Source organism: Rhinopithecus bieti, unplaced genomic scaffold (assembly GCF_001698545.2).
Source record: "Rhinopithecus bieti isolate Rb0 unplaced genomic scaffold, ASM169854v2 scaffold_23460, whole genome shotgun sequence".
Taxonomy (NCBI): domain Eukaryota; kingdom Metazoa; phylum Chordata; class Mammalia; order Primates; family Cercopithecidae; genus Rhinopithecus; species Rhinopithecus bieti.
In genome coordinates, this window is record NW_016811040.1 from 1,119,286 (window position 1) to 1,138,941 (window position 19,656).

General features: G+C 38.0%; 1 protein-coding gene and 1 long non-coding RNA gene across 7 annotated transcripts in view; one reads left to right on the plus strand and one right to left on the minus strand.

The window, feature by feature from the left end:
- Positions 1 to 19,656, minus strand: part of THRB (thyroid hormone receptor beta) — a 377,294-nt gene that overhangs the window by 302,065 nt on the left and 55,573 nt on the right. The gene's annotated exons all lie outside the window — the stretch shown is intronic.
- LOC108543080 (uncharacterized) lies at positions 1,893 to 17,534 on the plus strand. The gene is made up of 3 exons (XR_001889451.1): positions 1,893 to 2,053; positions 5,324 to 5,446; positions 17,335 to 17,534. It is a non-coding gene; the product is annotated as an uncharacterized LOC108543080 (long non-coding RNA).

Below are 19,656 nucleotides of genomic sequence, written 5' to 3' on the forward strand. Positions count from 1 at the left end.
TTCACCATTCTTTCAGCTGCTGCTGAAGATTTTTCACCTCCCTGGCCTCTGCTGAACTTACTTGTTGGGACATGACCATATTGGTGGTTCTACTCTGGAGAGTTCTGGCCTTACGTCAACCTCCTCCAGAATCCAACAATGAAGGAGTGACAGAAAATAATCTCCAAAGATGACCATCAATTTTTTTCCTTCCCTATATGCACATGCCACCCCCTCTTGAAAAGGGGGGTCTATTTCTCCTCCCTTTTAAATCTAGGGTAGCCATGTAACTTTGACCAACAGAATGTGGAGGAAGTGATGTTCTGGATCTTGGGACTTCTTATCCCCAGGCTTGAGAGAGGACTGGAAGTTTCCTTTTTGAAGCCAGCTTCTGTGTAAAAGGCTGACTACCCTAAAACCACCAAGCTGTGAGAAAGCCAAAACTAGCTATGCAGTGAGGCCACATGAGAAGCACCAGCTCACCATGTAACTAAGTAAGTCCTTCTTGGGGCTTCTATCACAGCCCAGCCACTAGCTGAATAAGGCTGAGTCGGTGACCCCCAATCAACAACCAAGGAAGCAAAAACTGCCTGGCCAATCCTACCTGAAGTCCTGACCCATAGAACTTAAGAAATAATAAATCATCATTATCTGAAGCCACTAAGTTTTGGGATGGGTTGTTATATAACAATAGATAACTGAAATAGCTGGGGAAGGATGAGAGAACACTTCTGAGGCAAAGACAGGGAGAACTGGTGAGAAAACCCTACTCTGCTGTCAGTTTCTCCTGGCTCCCAGTCTCCCAGGACTGAGATTTTTTTTAAAAAGTGGGAAGTAAAACTATTATTTCCATAGACAAGTAAACTCTGCATTCCCAAGAATTAACCTACAATGCAAATTTGGAACACAACTTGTTCAGAAGTTGGCAACTTATTCAATGCCCTTCAGCCCTCATTCTAGACATACATGTGATACTGAGCACCACTGTTCATTTATGTGTCAGACTAATGCCTTGTATGTGAAGCAGACATGAATACCAGGTTAGTCCTGAGCAATTCCAAGGACAGTAATAGTACTATACAATTGTCTGTGTACTATATCTGGTGTAACATGATTATGGGTAATTATGTTAATCAGTACTTTTATGGCCATCTATTTATTGAATTTGGTTTCTTTCTAAAAGAAAAAATGAATACCAAGGTATATATGCTCTACTGAAAACCTTTACTTATTTCACCACAAAAGGTTCTCAGAGGAAAATTCTCTACTCCAACCCAGCGGAAGACAAGATATTTAAATAGAGAAATTTTTATAAACGTGCTTTCCAGGGACACACTAAGCATGTCAATGGAGAATCATTTTACTAAAACTATCTGCTTGGTTACTAAGAATCATCAAAGTATTTATAGTTCAGTTAATTTAAAAGAGGGCTTCAGCTTTTAATTTCTGAAATTAGTACAGCTTTTCATTTCTGAAATGAATATTAAAATGGTGGCTTGAAAGTGTTTTGGTGGACAATATTTTTCAACCATGATTGGCTGCTAGAAGCATTTGGAATCCTTCCATTCCTGCCTGTCTACCCCCTCCCCCACCAGAGGTTTCAGTTAATTGTTCTGGGATGGACATCAGGCAACAGGATTTTAAAAAAATACTCCGTAGGATTCTAATACCCAGCTAAGACTGAAAACATCATTGAAAGAGTGTGGGCTTTGAAATAATCCCTAGGATTGAATTCCAAGCATCAATAGTTTTATAACTGAGGCAAACGGCAAAACCATTGTAAGGTTCTATGGCAGTGGTTCTCAAAGTGGGATCCCTTAGTAACCAGCATTGGCAATACTGGGAGAACTTACTGGAAATGAAAATTCTTTGGTTCCACCCAGACCTACTGAATCAGAAAGTCTAGGGGAGGGGGTGGGGCTCAGCCTCCAGGTGATCCTGCCACAGGCTACAGTTTGAGAAGTACTGTGCTACATGATAAGAATTACAAGGGCTGACTCTATGTACCTTCATCGTTCCTCAATATCGACATAAATTTTCACAGTCTAGAACTCTTCTCTCTCTCCTTGTCAAGGTATCTTGCTTTTTAAAAAATTGTAAAAGTCTAGTAGCAAAAACTTCAAGAAAGTAAATGCATTGTTTTATTTCTGATTCTTTAATTCACTTTTATCATGTTATAATTAGAAAAGCAGAAAGAATAAAAAAACTCCTACTTTGTAATGTTATTAACATTTGATATAAATTTGGTTTTACAAGAAATATCAAATTTTGCATATTGTTAAAAAACTTCTTAATCTGCTTTTTCACACACCACATCTTTTACATGCTACTATTTAATACAATATTTGTACATATTTTTGGTGTAGACTTATATTCCATTATATAAATATACCATAATTTATTGAATTCATCCTTTATCAGTTGTTTATAAGTTTTGCTTTTATAAATAATGTTCCCATTAATTATTTAAAAATTGTTTACATCCATGATGCCATTCTTGGGATCAGTTTTCAAGATGTGATATTGCTGGATCAAAGCATGCAGTGGCTATTGATGCACGTTGACAAATTGTCTTTAAAAAAACTGCACCCTTAGCAAGGGATGAGAATGCTAACTCTTTTGTACCACAGTTCTTGCTATATATTACTAGTTTGTTTAATCTTTGTCAATTTAATACAAGGATGAGTTCATAGTGTTTTTCTTTAATGAAGTTAAATCTTTTGTCATTGTGTTTTGTTTACTGCCTATTTGTATTTCTTTATTCTCATTATTTGTCCATTTTTTAAAAAATGTGAGTATTCACCTTTTCTTTCCTATTGAATTGTAAATGCTCCTTATATATTAAGGATTACTTTTACTAACAATTGGAGGTAAGAAAATATCATAAAACTCAATTGAGTAATATCAGAATGAGTTAATTTCAATTTATTGTTAATAAGAACTACAAATAATTTGGTTGGATTAGACTATTGCAAATCCGGCAACAATCAGCATCTATTTCCCTTTCCTAGGCCTGAGCTATGCTGAACAAAATTTAGTCCTTCTCTGATGATTGGAGATCTTGTGGTGCCTATGGGGGATTATTCTAAATTTTCCACTGTGCAAAGAGAATGAGACACAGAAAACCCAAGTCCTGGCTCCACAGGCTACCAGTTGGACAACCTAGACTGGGGCAAGTAATTTAACTTCTCAGTGCTTTGGTTTCCTCATCTTTCAAACAGAAATAACAAAAATAACCTCGACTCATATGATGACTATGAGAAACAATATGTGTAAGAGTTAAGCACATAGATTTCAGAGCCTTTCTGGATTTGAATTCCCACTCTACCATTTAACAGCTATTGAGTTGGGAAAGTTCTTAATCCCTCTGGTCCTTAGCTTCCTTACCTGTATAATGAGGAAAATAATATAATTTACCTATTAGGGTGGTTGTAAGGATTAAATAAGTAAAACCTATGTACCTACCTATCTATGTGTCTATCTATCCATGATACCTGTTTACCTATCATCCATATAGCTACCTATCGATAGTCTATTTGGCATTTAGAACAGTAGCTGGCAGGTAATAAGCACAATAATCATTATAATTAAATAAAATAACTTTATATTATGTCCTTTCTTAACCATAGTCCCTCATAAATGTCACTGGTAGGGACTATAACTGCTATAGGGGCTACCACAATATTGGTAGTTGTATAAAATTCGGTTGAATCTCTACCAAACCCAGGACATACTCTGGAAATGAGTCTCTGAATAAGGCTGTAGCATGAACTTGCTTTTTTGGTGATTCACTTCATTCTATTAAATGTGAAGGGAAGGAAAACCAATCTGGCTTTTGTTAGCTGAATAGACTGCTAAGTTAACCATGTGAATCGATGTTTTTGCTTCCATCCTAGAAACCCACCTTCAGCAGACAAGCCATAAAAATAGTGCACCCAAGGTGCTCTAAGACAGGTTTATGTTGTTTCCTCTCACAAAGCAGAACACTAAATTGATTTTTAGATTAATTTTCTATAGTTGGGTTAACTAAATTCTGTGTTCTCTGATTCATGCTCTGTACTAGTTCACAAGAAAATTTTTGGTCTTAACACTTAATATGAATCATAATTAATGCAAAAGATAATTAAAAGAATCTCTCAGCATTTTGGTCATTTTATCAGATGAAACTCCCACTTTTATCCCCGTGATTTACACTGTATAAAAGAAAATACACCCATATGGAATACGCTTGTGAATCAAAAACAAAGCCAGTGCCCAAAATACAAATCAAAAACACTGTCTAGAACAACAGGCTTCAACTAATGAATTAAAATGATTGCTGGTTTCTTTAAAATATTAAGCTCATCGATGCTTGCCAAAAACCCCTTGGCTAGCTGAGGGATTCAAACTGCATTGTTCAGCTAGAGTTTGAAATCCTTCCATTCATCATTGACATGTGAGAGACAAGACAAGGTTTTTGACAAAAAGGGGATGAGGCGCCAGATGGTTTCCATCTGTATCTCCATTGATTGTACAATGAAAACCCACCTTCCCTAATCAGAAGGCTGTGCCATACATGGAAAATGAATACCCAGTGTTTTTAAAGAAGCACAATCACCCCTTCCCAACCATAGATGTATAAATATTAATGAACACAATCTGGTTCTAAGCAAATTTAGCATGAACTTTTAGCAACCCTCCCTTGACAACTTCCTCTCTTTTTAACTGAATTAAGCTTCTAAGTTCTGTGATTAAAAATAGCAAACCCTGCACTGAAGTTGGATCTGTGACTGAGGTAAACCTCTCCCTTCCAGCTAGTAACCAGTTAACGTAGCTCATATGATTGTGTGCTTTTTATAACCAAAAAAGGGTCTTAATTTGAATGGATGGTTAGCACATATGAATAGTGAGATACAGAATCCATACAAATAAGCAGAAAATTGATAAATTAACCTATCATTTATGCCATGACTATTTCCAAAGTACTTGAGCAAATTTAGAGATTATTACACACAATACTGAGATACTTGTTAAATAACTTTATTTCTGTAAAACCCTGTACTACATTGATGTATTGTAGTACATATTATGTATATAGTACAATATATTGATGCATATTTTAACTTTCCTGTAAGCTAATAGAGAGTGTTAAGACAGTTTTAATAACTAATGTTAAAAATAAAATAGTAGATTCCTTTCTTGGATGTTTGAACTTGAATCATAGAATCACAGTATCTCTAATCAAGAAGATTTGGTTCATCTTATTCCTTCTTGATTCACTTCCTGAGGTTTTCCTCTAAATATCAGAAGAGACTTAGATTTGAAAGTTTCCATTAATTCCTTCCTTTGTTTCTTTTCTTTTTAGTTCAAACTGGGAAGGTTTGCATTCGTGCTCCAGCTTATATGTCTTTAATCTGTTGAAGCAATGCATTTTCCAAGAAGCATATTCCATGTTTTCACCACTAATGGTTCCCTGTGGATCAAAGTGGTAAGTCTTTTAAAGTATATCAAATATATCAAATCAGTCCAAAGATAATATGAAAAATTAAATCCACATAGTAAGCTTTAGTCTTCATGTGACTGGAAGGAATTAATCTTTTTCCTCTCCTGCAACATGCATTGTCCTCCTGCTGTCAATAAACAAAATATTATTGAGTACCTACTATGTGCCTGGCATTAGGCTAAGCACTAAAGATCGACACATTGGACAGTGTTGCTATTCTCAGGCACAGATGCTATTTCAGAGCCATCCTTCAGAGATTGGCTAAAGAATGTTCTTTGCTGTATGATAGCAACATTGTGCACAGAGCTCATATGTATTTCCATTGCAAGTGATCAAGCCTGTCTCTTAGCCCCCAGTTGCCTTTTCGGAATAAGCTCTCAGTGGAACTTGCCAGTGTTACCAGCAGTGTTGCTGTTTGTTTAAGGTTCAGTTTCACCAGGTCGTGGCAAGTTTTTAAAACTCGTCCTAGCCCAATTTGTTTGTCAGCAGCATGATCAGATATCAGAATAATATCAATAAAGCTGAAGCAAAATATGAGCTAAAGCTGCAGAGAAAATGCTGAGCTTATCAAAATGCGTTTTGGGTTATGTTCGGGGCAAGAAGAACAGGAAAGGCTAGACCCACAGCTTAAGCCAGATGGTGCAATGTTAGCATTAGACAAAGAGGAAGAGAAACAATTTCTCTCCTCATTTCTTTTGTAATTTTCATCAAGAATAATACTATCCAAACTGCAAAAAAGATACCTTAAATGGTTCATTTTAGTAGTAAACTGAAAAAATAAGATTGAAAGTAAGTCAAAAAAAAAAAAAAAGAAAAAACGTAAGCACATATATGCGTTTAATTCTCTAGGCTCAGATACACTGAATCTTTAGAAATAATGGGAAAAAACAAGCAATAAATAATTTTTTGACATATGAGGAAATTAAAATGTTTCTTGATTATCAAGAGGGAGCTGGGGCAGTGAGGGGAGAAATGTAGGTGTGGAAAACAATATTCCATAAAATAGTCATAAAACCCATAATTCTATAAGTTACATTTAAATATATGGTTTATGAGTACTATCAAAATAAAATTATGAGGTATTCAAGAAGAGGTAGCACAGAGTTGGGGAGGAGACATAAATATGTCATATATGATACATGGTATTTGGCATATATACTATATGTTATATTACATATACATATATATCAGTATATGTAAATATAGTCACCTTGATATATATGTATATGTAATATAACACATATGTAAGTTATATGCATATAGGCAAGGTTGCATCATATCCCTATTTCAGCAAGGTATTTGACAAAGTCTTACAAGATATCCTCAGGGTAAGACTGTAGAATATGGCATGAATGACAAAGAATGAATGAATGAATTGGACAATTGTTAATTAATTAATCAATGTCACTTGAGGAAATGGTATGTAGAAATATCTCATTGAGCTCTTTCCTGTCAAAAAATTTATTGATTTGGGTGAAGATGAGAGAATTATCATCACAAATGAATGGCTGTAGATAGTTGACATAATCATGTTTCAAAATGAATCTGAACAAATGGGTAAAAGAAATCAGATGGAATTTATTTTTTATGTAATTATTTTTGTAAAGACAGGGCCTTACTATGTTGCCCAGGCTGATCTTAAACTCCTGGCCTCAAAGTGATCCTCCTGCCTCGGCCTTCCAAATGCTGTGCTGGGATTACAGGCATGAGCCACTGTGCCCAGTCTCAGATGAAATTTACAGAAGAAACTATAAAGTACTGCACTGAATATCCAAAACTTAGTTAGAAATTACAGGATTCAGGGTTTGGGGAGACTGGATGACAGCAGTTTAAAATAAAAAAATTTAAGTTGACACAGTAGTATGGTGGCAAATTTGAAAAAAAAAATTGTCAGTAGGATCTTAGAGAAAGAGTAACAGAACATATTTGTCCTCTTCACTCCCATTATTCATTGTCATCCTGGTGGTGATGAGGACTTTATCACATACTAGCAAGTGCTATAAGGAGAAATTACCATGAGCAAGAAGTGGCCCTGTTTGTTTTGTTATTGACCCACTGTGGAGTTTATCAGATTGATCCTCAGGAACTGGCTGACCTGGGACATAAGTAAAGTATGAAATGAAAGATCCAGGATCCTTAGAGGAAGTCTAAAGAATAGAAAACAAAAGAGAGAAAGTGAAGCAAGCATGAGGTATGGATATAGAAATAGACACAGTGTTCCATGACATAGACCAAAAGCAGCTATATATGTGAAAGTTCCATTTATGAGACAGCCTTTGCATTGAAGATCAAAGGGGAACTCATAGACTGCTCAATAAGTTATGCTAGTACAATTGTTTTTCATATGAGAAAAATGGAATCAGATCCCTACCCCATGCCATATAACACAAGAATTCATTCCAGATGAAATATATGCTTAAATGTAAAGATAACATTTTTAAAGAATATAAATTTATTACCACTGAACTCTATACCTAAAATGGTAAAGACAGTAAGTTATATGTGTATATATTTACCTCAGTGAAACCTTTAAAAAAGACATTTAAGTCCTAAAAGAAAGAAAATATAGAATAGAAAGAAGAGAATTTCTTAAGAAAAGTTTAAAATTTACCAACCATAAAAGAAGAAATTGATAAATTTGACTACATTAAAATTAAGTCCTAGAAGAATGACTCCCACAAACAATAATGGTGAGAAGAAGAGCTATTCTACCTTCAACAAGGTGGTGACCCAAGAATACATCATCAACATTCACAAGGGCATCCACGGAGTGGGCTTTAAGATGCGGGCTTGAGCACTCAAAGAAACTTGCCATAAAGGAGATGGTATTCCAGATGTGTGCACTGATGCCAGGCTCAACAAAACTGTCTGAGCCAAAGGAATAAAGAATGTTCCATACTGTATCCAAGTGCAGTTGCCCAGAAAATGTAGTCAGAATGAAGATTCACCAAACAAACTCATGTATTGGTTACCTGTGTACCTGTCATCACCTTAAAACATCTACAGACAGTCAATGTGGGTGATATCTAAACACTGGTTGTCAAATAAAGTTTATAAGACTGCTAATAAAAATAGCATATGTTCATTTAAAAGAATTCCATAAAGTGAAATAGTAAGCCAAAAATTGGGAGAATTTTGCAACACCTAAAAATGACAAAGGATTACTCTCTATCTCTCTCCACACACACACACATACGCACACACACACACACGTTTATAATTACTATAAATCAAAAGAGAAATGAGTGAAGACATGAACGGTATTTAACCAAAAAAAGGAAGCATCAATGGTAAAGACAGATAGGAAAAGATGTCGAACCTCATTAGAAATCAAAACATGCTTTTTCAGATCACAATAAGGTATATTTTAGATGGACAAAATTTAAAAGCCTGACATTACCAAATGTTAGCAAGGATGTGGAGCAAAAAAGAAGCCTAATGCACTGCTGCTTGGAGGGAGTGTTGACTAGTTCAATCATTCTGAAAACTACATTTGAGTTACCTAATAAAGAATATATTTACCCTCTGATCCAGCAATTCTACTCCTAGAAAAACTTACTCAACATGAACCAAAGATATATGCAAGAAAATTCACAGTAGCTTTATTTGTAAAAGAATATCACTGGCAACAAACTCTCCAAAGAAGAAATAACCCAAAAGTCTACACAGACTACACAGAACAAAGTGATATATTTGCCTAGCAGAACATTATACAGCAGTGGAAAATGGACAAATTCCAGCTTTATATACTGGATGAATACATCTTAGAAATACAAATATGAATGAGAAAAGCAAGTTGTAGGAACATATATATGACATGCTACCATTTTTATAAAACCCACAGACTAGCCAAATTTTAGAATATATTGTTTAGGAAGATAAACACACATATGTAGTACAGCTAAAACTCATCCAAATGATAAACACAAAATTGATAATAGGGAGGCAGGAGACAGGATCAGGGAGGAATACTACATATTTAATGTCAACATTATTGGTAATATCCTACTTCCTCAAACAAGTGTTGGCTTCATGGGGGACTTAATCCATTACCAAGCTTCATAGACTACATATATGTTATAACATGTAAATTTATTTGTACATAAAACAAATTAAGGAAAGAAAAGAAAAAGAGAGAGACCAAGGAAGGCAGGCCTCTTTAACCCCACCAAAGTTATGTAGGCACTGCCTGGCAACCCAAGGTGTAAAGAAACATTTTGCTCCTTTCTCTGTATTTCAAATGGGTTACGAGTCAACATACAGCTTAACATTGGATTCTTTCTGGAAATGGGCTAGTCTGTCTAATTTTTCATTAATTCTATGTCAGTAGGGCAAGGTTACCAAGGTACGTACACCTTCTAGTTAAGAGAGGGGAACCTCTCACCATATTCAGCACTAAAGCTATATCTGCAGTATATACAACATGAACCAAATACTTCTCATAAAATATAGTTCCAAGAATTGAACTATATTTTATGAGAAGTATTTGAAAAAATAAAGAGCTTCCCGGGAAAGTTAATGTAGACACTGGGGTGTTGAAAATCCATTTCACACGAATGGCTAAGTGAACTTGAATTTGAGATATTCAACTGAGAGAAGAGATTAGGAGAACTGTGATAGCTAACTTCAGAAATTAAAAAGAAATGCTGTGAAATTTTAAAAAAATTTTTGCTTTATGCTGCATATAGAGTGGCTCCCCGCTGCCAATGGATAGAAATGTACTGAGGCTGATTTAAGGTTTGAAAATTAAAATAACAGCTCACAACAGCTAGTTGGATGACTGACTCTAGATGGTGGCCTATTAGAGTCCAACAATTTCCTAGAGCTATCAAAGAATGTTATTATTTAAAATGTTTGGAACTTCTATTTTCCTATAATGGATTATAGTTTATAATTCAGACCACAGCTTAGTATATTTTTGGTTTTAAAATAATAATATTATATAATGTTTATCTTGAATTCAGTTATATGATTTATTTTTCATTTCTACTAACTTAGTTCCAGAGATAAAGAATGAATGACTCTGCTTCTCACTAACTACCTCACTCTGTGGAATTTACTTAATCTCTCAAAGCCTCAGTTTCTTCAGCTCTAAAATGGGAATAATAACAAGACCTATCTGTAGTGGGTTAAATAATGACCCCCAAAATCTGTCCAAGTCCTAATCCCTGGAGCTTGTGAATATGTTATCTTGCAAAGGGACTTTGCAAATGTAGTTAAGGATTTTCTGATGAGGAGATTATGCTGGATTATCTGGTGGCCCAGTATGGTCATAAAATTCCTTATAAAAAGGATGCAGGAGAGGTCAGAGGCAAAGGAGATTATGTGATGATGGAAGCATAGATTAGAGTGATGCACTTTCTAAAATGGAGGGAGAAGCCAAAAAATCAAGGAGACATGTGGCCACTAGAAGCTGAAAAAGGCAAGGAAATGGATCCTTCGCTTAGAGCCTCCACAAGGAATTAGTTCTGCAGACCCTTTGACTTCAGCTCGGTGAAACTCATTTCTGCCATCTGACCTCCAGAACTGTAAAATAATACATTTGGGTTGTTTTAAGCAACTAAGCTAGTGGTAATTTGTTACAGCAGCAACAGGAAACGAATTCACCATCTCATAGGGCTTTTGTGCGGATCACATGAAATAAACCAGTAAAAAGTTCTTGGCTTCTATTACTATTATCATCGACCTTATTTTCTCAAAATGAAGATTCAGTCTCGCAATTCGGTGACTGCCCTCAGTTATTTCCCTCATAAGGCATTTTTATACTCCTTGTACATTAATGACATGGTGAAAAGACCCTGGATGGGAGAAAGGAATTCACAGCCATAACGCTGAGGGTCCTGACAGCTGCTCGACTTCTCTAGGCCTCCATCCCTTAGCTATAATTAGAGGCTTGATTGTTCCAGCTCTCAAATGCAAAGATTATGTGCTTAATTAGGTAGTCCAATAAATGCTTTCTAAGTCCACCCTCTTGCTCCTCTCTGATGGTTTATCTTGCAGCTAGTGTCTGAATTCTCTAGTGCCAACTGCCCCTGGGTTATCTTTACTTTGGGCACTGATTAACCAGGCAGTCCTAATTCCATGCTTTAAAAAAGGGAAGATGAAAAGAGGACTAGCGTTTTTAGCTTAAATTTATGTTTAAAAAATATATTCGGTGTTTTACAAATTATGTTCTTAGCAAAAAATCCTAGTTTTAAGGGTCCATGTAGATTTGCCCTGGAGCCTTCTGTTTTCAATTCAAGGCAGTTGCTTTCAAGAACAGGGTTGACTGGCCATCCTCACCAAGTGTTCTGCCAAGGCTCTTATCCTCCTAAGTGGCAGGACGTTTGACACACTTTCCTTGTTGCTAAAGGTTTAGATAATAGTACATAGGAATCAAACATGACCAAAATAGAACAGACACCAAAGTAATGTTGAGCACAAGCTCTCTTTCATATCTCCACTTTCTCCAACTCACCATGGAGAGAAGGACTATGAAAAAACTTTGCCATCCATAAATTATTCTTTAAATGCAAAACATTCCTCTTGATTTGAACTCAGCATAGGGTTGGATGTTGTGATAGAGATTCAGACGGCACTCAGCTGACACAGAGAAAGTGCTACTTCAATATGAGGCAGCCCTCAAAACTTCCTTCACAAGGTGGTCTTGAGAGAAGAGTAGATCTTTACTAGCTTTTGTGGTGAAGGAATGATGTGTGCAAATGCAGAGAGGCTTCCTCTAAATGAAGAAGTTACTGTGTTTGGCATGTCATGGGGAGGGAACAGACACTAACTGGAGATGATGCTAAGGTTAGCTGCTACTGGTCTGTGCTTGCCATACTGGTCATCTGAATTTTACTTTGTAGCATTCAGCAATTAAAAAGACAACTGTCATCAGGGATGGGGCATGTTCAGATTGGGTTTTTTAAGAAAATAGGTAAAAACTGGTGGAAGTATCCAGTATGTGACAATAATTGAGGTCTGGGAGAGGGGCTGTCAGAGTGAAAAGAGGGAGGTGTTGAACTGGAGCTGCCTTCATTGAAAACCAAGTGGATGTTGGAGAGACAAGGTCTACAAGGACCTGGAGGCTTCCAGCTTGGCTGATTAGGTGTATGGCAGCATCACTGGCCACACTATAAAAAACAAGGATGGAGGAAGACAGAAAAAAAGTTGGGACCACAGGCACTAAACTGAGTGGGTAGATAGAAGGCAAAGAGAAAATCAGAACCCTAGAGAAAAGAACCACTTGGGCAAAGTAAGGCACGGAAGCAGACAGGAAATGCGTAGGCGGAGGGACACAGGAGATTAAAAAAGGATGATGTCAGAGAAACCAGATGCAGAAAGATGGACATGGAGGTGCAGATCAGCTGCTGTGCCAAATGTGGCAATATGGTCTGGTAAGTAAAGGACAGAAATGGGCACCACAGAGCCACATCCAAATCCCCAGGACCCTGAGCATCTCCGTGTGGAGGTGAACTCTTCCCCTCTCCCTAACTTGATGAGATACCTCTCACAACATTTGACATATGCCTTGTACAAAGTATGGGTATATCTGCTACATGAAGCCAAGGGGAATGGAAGATTTCCCATATTCCCATAATGCCAGAAGGCAGAGCCTGGCTCTAGCCACCCCCACTCAACAACTTAAAACCAAATCAGTCCCCAAAGTATTGAAAAGGCAAGATAGGAAACAATGAGTAATGTGGGCCCAGGAATGAAACCAAAGCACGCAGCAATATGCACACATGCAGATGCAACGCTGGCCTCCTCCGCGGCCCTTCCAAACTGTTCAGAAAGAATAGACGATTAGGCCTCAGTATAATTCATTCTCTTTCACAGAAGTAGAAATTAATTGCCACTTAAGTGACTAGAGAAAGCAAAAAACTACATAGATGCTTATACACACAATAATCATTAAATGTGCCCTTCAGAGCAGTCATGGGAGAAAGTGGGGATTGGGAGAGAATTAAAAATGACACTTATGTACTGAGACCTCAGGGTGAGTCAGAAAACAATAAAATTCCTGTTAAAGGAAAAAGAGAGGAAAGAAATAACACTGGTACAACAATGTATAGAGTATATCTGGGGGCAAGTGCAGGGAGCTGTGCTTTTCGCATGGTAGGGAATGTGAGATCCTAAGAGAGATCCTAAGGGAGATCCTAAGAGATACTGCCTTTCTAAGGCGGGGAAAAAAAGAACAGAAGAAGGAACACTGGCAGGAGACTGAGTCACACAGAGGAAAGCCCAGCGCTGTGAGGGAACATAAGAACTGTACGCACCACTCCAAGTTCCTCATAGTCTCAGAAAAGGATGGCCCAGTGTGTAAATGCACAGCAGTAAACAAGACACGCCTCGATGCATGACTTGATCGTGAAAGACGGAGTCAGAACGCAAAGTTCAGGTTTCTTAAAATATATAGATAGTACACACACACACACACACACACACACACAATGCACACACACTTCTCTTTCTCGAGTTTGAAAAAGTGTATCTGCTTGAGTAAATTGGAAGTTTAACAAGAGCAATGAGTGCTTTTTAGCTTTCCTCTGAGCCTGACTGTCGAAAATAACTCAAGTTACCAGAACGCATTCTACATTTCACATTCTTGCACTACCCTTAAATACAGACTCTGAGGATGCATTTCTATGCTTAGAGCACACATTACTCCCTGGTGGGGTGGCCTGGAAGATCACATACATCTAACCACCTGGGCCAAACTTCTTTGAATTGCTCTGAGTACTTCTCATTTACCAGGAAACATTCTCTTCTTCTGTGTGATGTATAATTATGTGAATCTCTTCACATGATGATCAAAGAATCAGCTAATCAATGCTAAAATCAGGTACAGATATAAACATTCCAGTTCTCAGGTCTGGCCAATGTAGTAAAATCCACTTTAGAAAACGGAAACCCTTAAGTCTCATTGCAGAGAGTTGATGAAAAAGAGATCATCCAGTCCCTATATCAATCAAATGTGTGCGGACTTAGCGCTTTTCTCCATGATCATAAAAATGTGTGTGTGTATATATATATATAATGAAATATTATTCAGCCAATAAGGCATAACATCCTGTCATTCGCACCAATATGAAATGGAATTGGAGGTCATTGCATTAAGTGAAATAAGCCATCCACAGAAAGACAAATATCGCATGTTCTCACTCATATGTGGGAGTTACAAAAGTGGATCTCATGGAGGAAGAGAGCAGATTGGTGCTTCCCAGAGGCTGAGAAGGGTAGGGGGAAGATGAAGAGAAGTTGGGTAATGGGTACAAAAATACAGTTAGATGGAAAGAATAAGGTCTAGCACTCAAAAGTACAGCAAGGAGACTATAGTTAACTATTGACTGTACATTTCAAAATAGCTAGAAGAGAAGAACTGGAATGTTTCCAACACAAAAAATGTCTATAGCAATGGATATACTAATTACCCTGATTTAATAATTATACATTGTACACATGTATCAAAAGATCACATATACACAAATATGCACAACTATTATATATTAACAAAAAAGTTTGCTGGAAAAAAGGCGGGCAACAGATCTTTGTTACTTTTCTGGATTTATTCAACGATCCTCCTATGTATGCCAAGCCAGAAAGCAGATACAGGGAAGAAAATGAACATACTTTTGGGCTCAAAAACCAAATTTACCCAGCAGGAAATGGGTTTTCCCTTCTCTGAACTCCTATACAACTCTATACCTCCCTGATGACATAGATCATCCCCCACCTTAAATAATTTTTATTTGTGCTTATGTCTCAGCTCTCCTACGATTTTGCAAGCTCTTCCCAAGCAGGACTGCATCTTAATATCTTAGCTAATTACTTAGCTGAGTAATCGCTCATGTTTTTCAAGGGCTTTATACTTTCCTAATATGCCTTCAGATGCACTATCTCATTTAGTCTTCATGAGACTGTCAGTTAGGTGGGGCAGGCACAATTATTATTGTTTTCATTTTATTATTATTTCACTTTATACATATAATTGAGATTAAGAAAGGTGAAATGAATGGAAGGTTACATGGCTACCCGGCTTAATTCCAGAGTCCAGAATGAAGCACACTGAACTAGTTTCCCAAACCAGGCCTCCATCCTCCACACCAAGCTTTTCCTCCTGCCTTCCCACCTGCCACCTTATATGGCTGGTTGTCAGCCAGGTGCCCATTACAAGAAAGACATCTAGAGAGAAGAACAAAGAAGCAGAAACATAGAGCAGCTAAAAGAGAAAAGAGATGGACACCAACTGATCTTCATGTTTTCTAACCTGAAAAGCCCCTGGAACACTGTTGCTAGATATGAGATGACGCCTATCTTTTTATCTCCATAACAGAGTCATGTAGTAATGCCATTGCCAGAGGGAACAAAAAGGTGTGTGTGTGTGTGTGTGCAAGTGTGTGTGAACATGCATTCTTTCTTTAAAGAAAAAAGTGGCATTATGAGATCCATGGGATCATTGATGTTGGAGTGGGGAGGGCCCTCAGGTGGCATCTGTTCCAGTGTTGCTGGAGACATCCTGAGACAGAAAAGAAAATTGGAGCCTGCTGGGGGATGCTCCTGGCAAAATGACTTCTTTACTTAGTTATAAAGGAGTGGTATCTTGGCCCCTCTACTCTCTTATCCAGTTACTGGCCCTCAGTAAGAGAGTAGATGAGAAGGGAGAAGCCCCTGTCAGGTAGGACAGAAGTGCAGAGGTAGAAGGACAAGGATCAGAAGTCCCCCTAAACAAGGAAAAGGCAGTGTCTTAGGTAAGGATCTCCACAAGCAAAGCACGAGAGAACAATTTCTAGGCAAATCAGGCTCTTAATGGAAACACATGAGGGAGTAAGGGAAGCAAGGGAGGGCAGGGGAAAAGACAAAGAAAGATGTGGTGTTAGAAGTCTAGTCTGAACCCACAGGGAGCTCTGGGGTGCAAATTACTCAGAAGTCATTCTGCGCAGAGGCAAGGGGCCTGAGCTGTTGTACTTCAGCATCAGGCGGTAACTGGCCAAGGGCTGTCCCGTGGCATGGAAGGTGTAACCTCCCAGGCATGAGGTAGATGAGGTAGATGTCATTGTCTGGATGAAGTAGGTGTCATTGTCAAGGGCAGTCCTCCAGAGGATGGTGCAGATAGGAGGATCTGACAGCCAACAACCACAGCAGCTGGAGGACAAGGGGACTAGCCCTGTTAACGGCTGCCCTCTCACGGGAACTATGGCATGGGATCCTCTGCCTGGGATCTGTTGTATTACCCCCTACTTTAAAAAACCATATCCATATGTTTTTATATTCTTGACACTTAATGAAACTTTAGAGTCTCTATATTTGTTGGTGCCTTTCAGTCAATCACTACCTCCTTGCGACAACACATGCAAAAAAACTTCTTCACAATTCTGTTTTCCTCCACCAAAATTTTTTTTTCTTTTTTTTTTTTTTTTTTTTTTGAGACGGAGTCTTGCTATGTCACCCAGGCTGGAGTACAGTGGCACGATCTCGGCTCACTGCAAGCTCCGCCTCCCGGGTTCACGTGATTCTCCTGCCTCAGCCTCTGGAGTAGCTGGGACTACAGGCACCCGCCACCACACCTGGCTAATTTTTTTGTATTTTTAGTAGAGATGGGGTTTCACCATGTTGGCCAGGATGATCTCGATCTCTTGACCTCGTGATCCACCCACCTCGGCCTGGGATTACAGGAGTGAGCCACCACGCCCGACCCTCCTCCACCCAAATTTCTATTTGTACATCTCGAGGAGAATGGGGTCAATAACTCTCAAAGGCAACCCACTCTATTTTGCTATTAACTACATGTTGGTAACTTTAATAACGTAAAAATCTATTTGCTTATCATTTCCATTCACCAAAGTGATCAAAATAGGTCTAATTTTAGATATTAAATACCTTCTCTTCTACAGGTGAAAGAGCCACAGTTCAGATTGTTCCACCATGTAAGACATGATTGCAAATCTGTTTGCCCATCTGGTCCCTACCCAATGAAGAAATTCCAGTTTGTCCATGACCCCATTTAAGGAGGTGCCCAGAACTACCCAGGAGTCATGTGACCCACATAGATCAAAGGAAGATTATCCTTTTTGTTTGGGACACAGCAGTTCAATTGATGCCATCTAAAATTAACTTCATGATTTAAATAAACTCTACTATATGATCCATTATACCACTGATTTAAACTGAGTCGTAAATAACAAATCTACATATATTTGCATGTGCTGTCTTACCCCAACTTTAGTTTCTAGATTGATTTTTTTAAACTTAAGTATAGGCTTTTATACCTATTCAATTAAAACTTAATCTTGTTCCATCATTGCAATCTGAAGTGATCTCTCCAGGTACTAATTCTGTTACTCAAAGTATGTGCCATGCTTCCAGGTTTCAAGTCAATCATAACGCTGACACATATATTATCTATACCCTCATCAAAATTATTGATAGAAAACAGTACCTTGATGGGGCTAAGAGCGGATCCTCATAGCCCACCATTAGAGACCAGCCCCACACAGGAGCCATTCTAGCACACACACAGTTTGATTCATGCCTTTTTCAAGACTCAGCCTCAATGTTATGATCAATACATTTCTCCAGATATGTATTTTGATATACTGAGTTGTGAAGAATACAAAATAGTTTATGAAATATTTGTTGTTACATGCATTTATTAGAATATAAAAACAGAATATACATCCAGTAGTAGTTTTACAAATAAAAATAATCCAAGGAGACAAAGGCCAGAATGACTCAGAGGTCATTCCGTGTATATTCTAGGTATATAGAATATAATTTCAGAATAAAAAGATCATTTTTTTTTCCATGTAGAAGAAGTTGACAAGTATGAGGGGGTGAAAGGGATGATGACTAAGCTCTGGATAGGGACACATGGAATACAAATTGTACTAATACAATTGTACTAAGGTGATCAGAGATAAGAGAATACAAGAGACTAAATGACTAAATTAGTTATCTATTGCTGCCATGACAAATTCCTACCAAATTAACAGCTTAAAAGACCAAAAGTTATTTCACAGTTTCTATAGGTCAGGAGTCTGGGCTCAAGTGAGTTCAGCCCTTTGTTCAGGATCTCACCAGGCTGAAATCAAGATGTTAGCTGAAGCTGCAAATCCAGCTATGGCTTGGGGTCTCCTAATCTCACTGGCTGTTGGTGGAATTCAGTTCTTTGCAGTTGCAGGACAGAGATCCCTACTTTTGCTGGCTGCAAGCGAGGGCTGTTCTCAGTTCCTAAAGGCCACCTACCATTCTGTGCCATGTGGCTTTCTCCACTGTATGGCAATTTGCTCCTCAAGGCCAATAGGGGAAATACTCTTCATTCTGCTAAAATGGAGTCCTATACTAAGTAAAGTAGTCAAGGGAGTGATTATCATATTCACAAGTCCAGGCCAAGCAAAGAAAGGAGATTAGAGACCGTGTGTACACCATTGGATAGTAATCTTTGGAGCCATCCCAGAATTCCACCTGTCACAATGACTTAACATGGCTGAGGCATAGTGAGGAACTGTGGTAGAGGAGGGGCCTGGAGAGGCCTTTTGTGCCCTGCTATGGAGTTTGAATATTATACTGAAAGCAATGGAGGCACATTAACAGATGCCTGTCCCTGTGGGGAGGTACAAGAAAATGTTATACGTAATAGTGGTTAAGAAAGTATTCTAGGAGGCATGGCACTTGGAGAGAGTATTATTGAATGAGCTGAGGCAATAAATGTAAAACATAGCATAATCCATATATACACTTGATTCTGTTTATAGTTTACCCATCCCGTTTGCCTACATGACCACTGTGAGAAAGCAAAACTACACCTTGCCCTGTTGTCCTTGTGATTGTGTCCTTCACATACCAACAACAGATGAAACAAAAATATGTTTGCGTCTTTAGAGACTCCTTCCAAAACAGAAACACCCTATCTCACTCTAGTCTCCCCATTCAAAAACATTTTTAAAAGACTTAAGCCCCTTTCCTGTAAGTTGCTGGCTCCCTCAAGAAAAAAATCTTTATCTCTGACTTTAAAATAGATATCTGCAGATATGTGAGGACCCAGACAGGTTAAGCACGTGAGAACTGCCACTTTTTCAGCAATGAGGATTTTGAACAGATTAACTGTAACTTTGTGGGCTAATTTTTTTTTTTCTTTAAATACCTGTAGTATCCTTTTCTCAGGGACTCCCATGTTTCTAAAGGCTGGACAGCCCTCCAAACGTTACAAGTAAAAA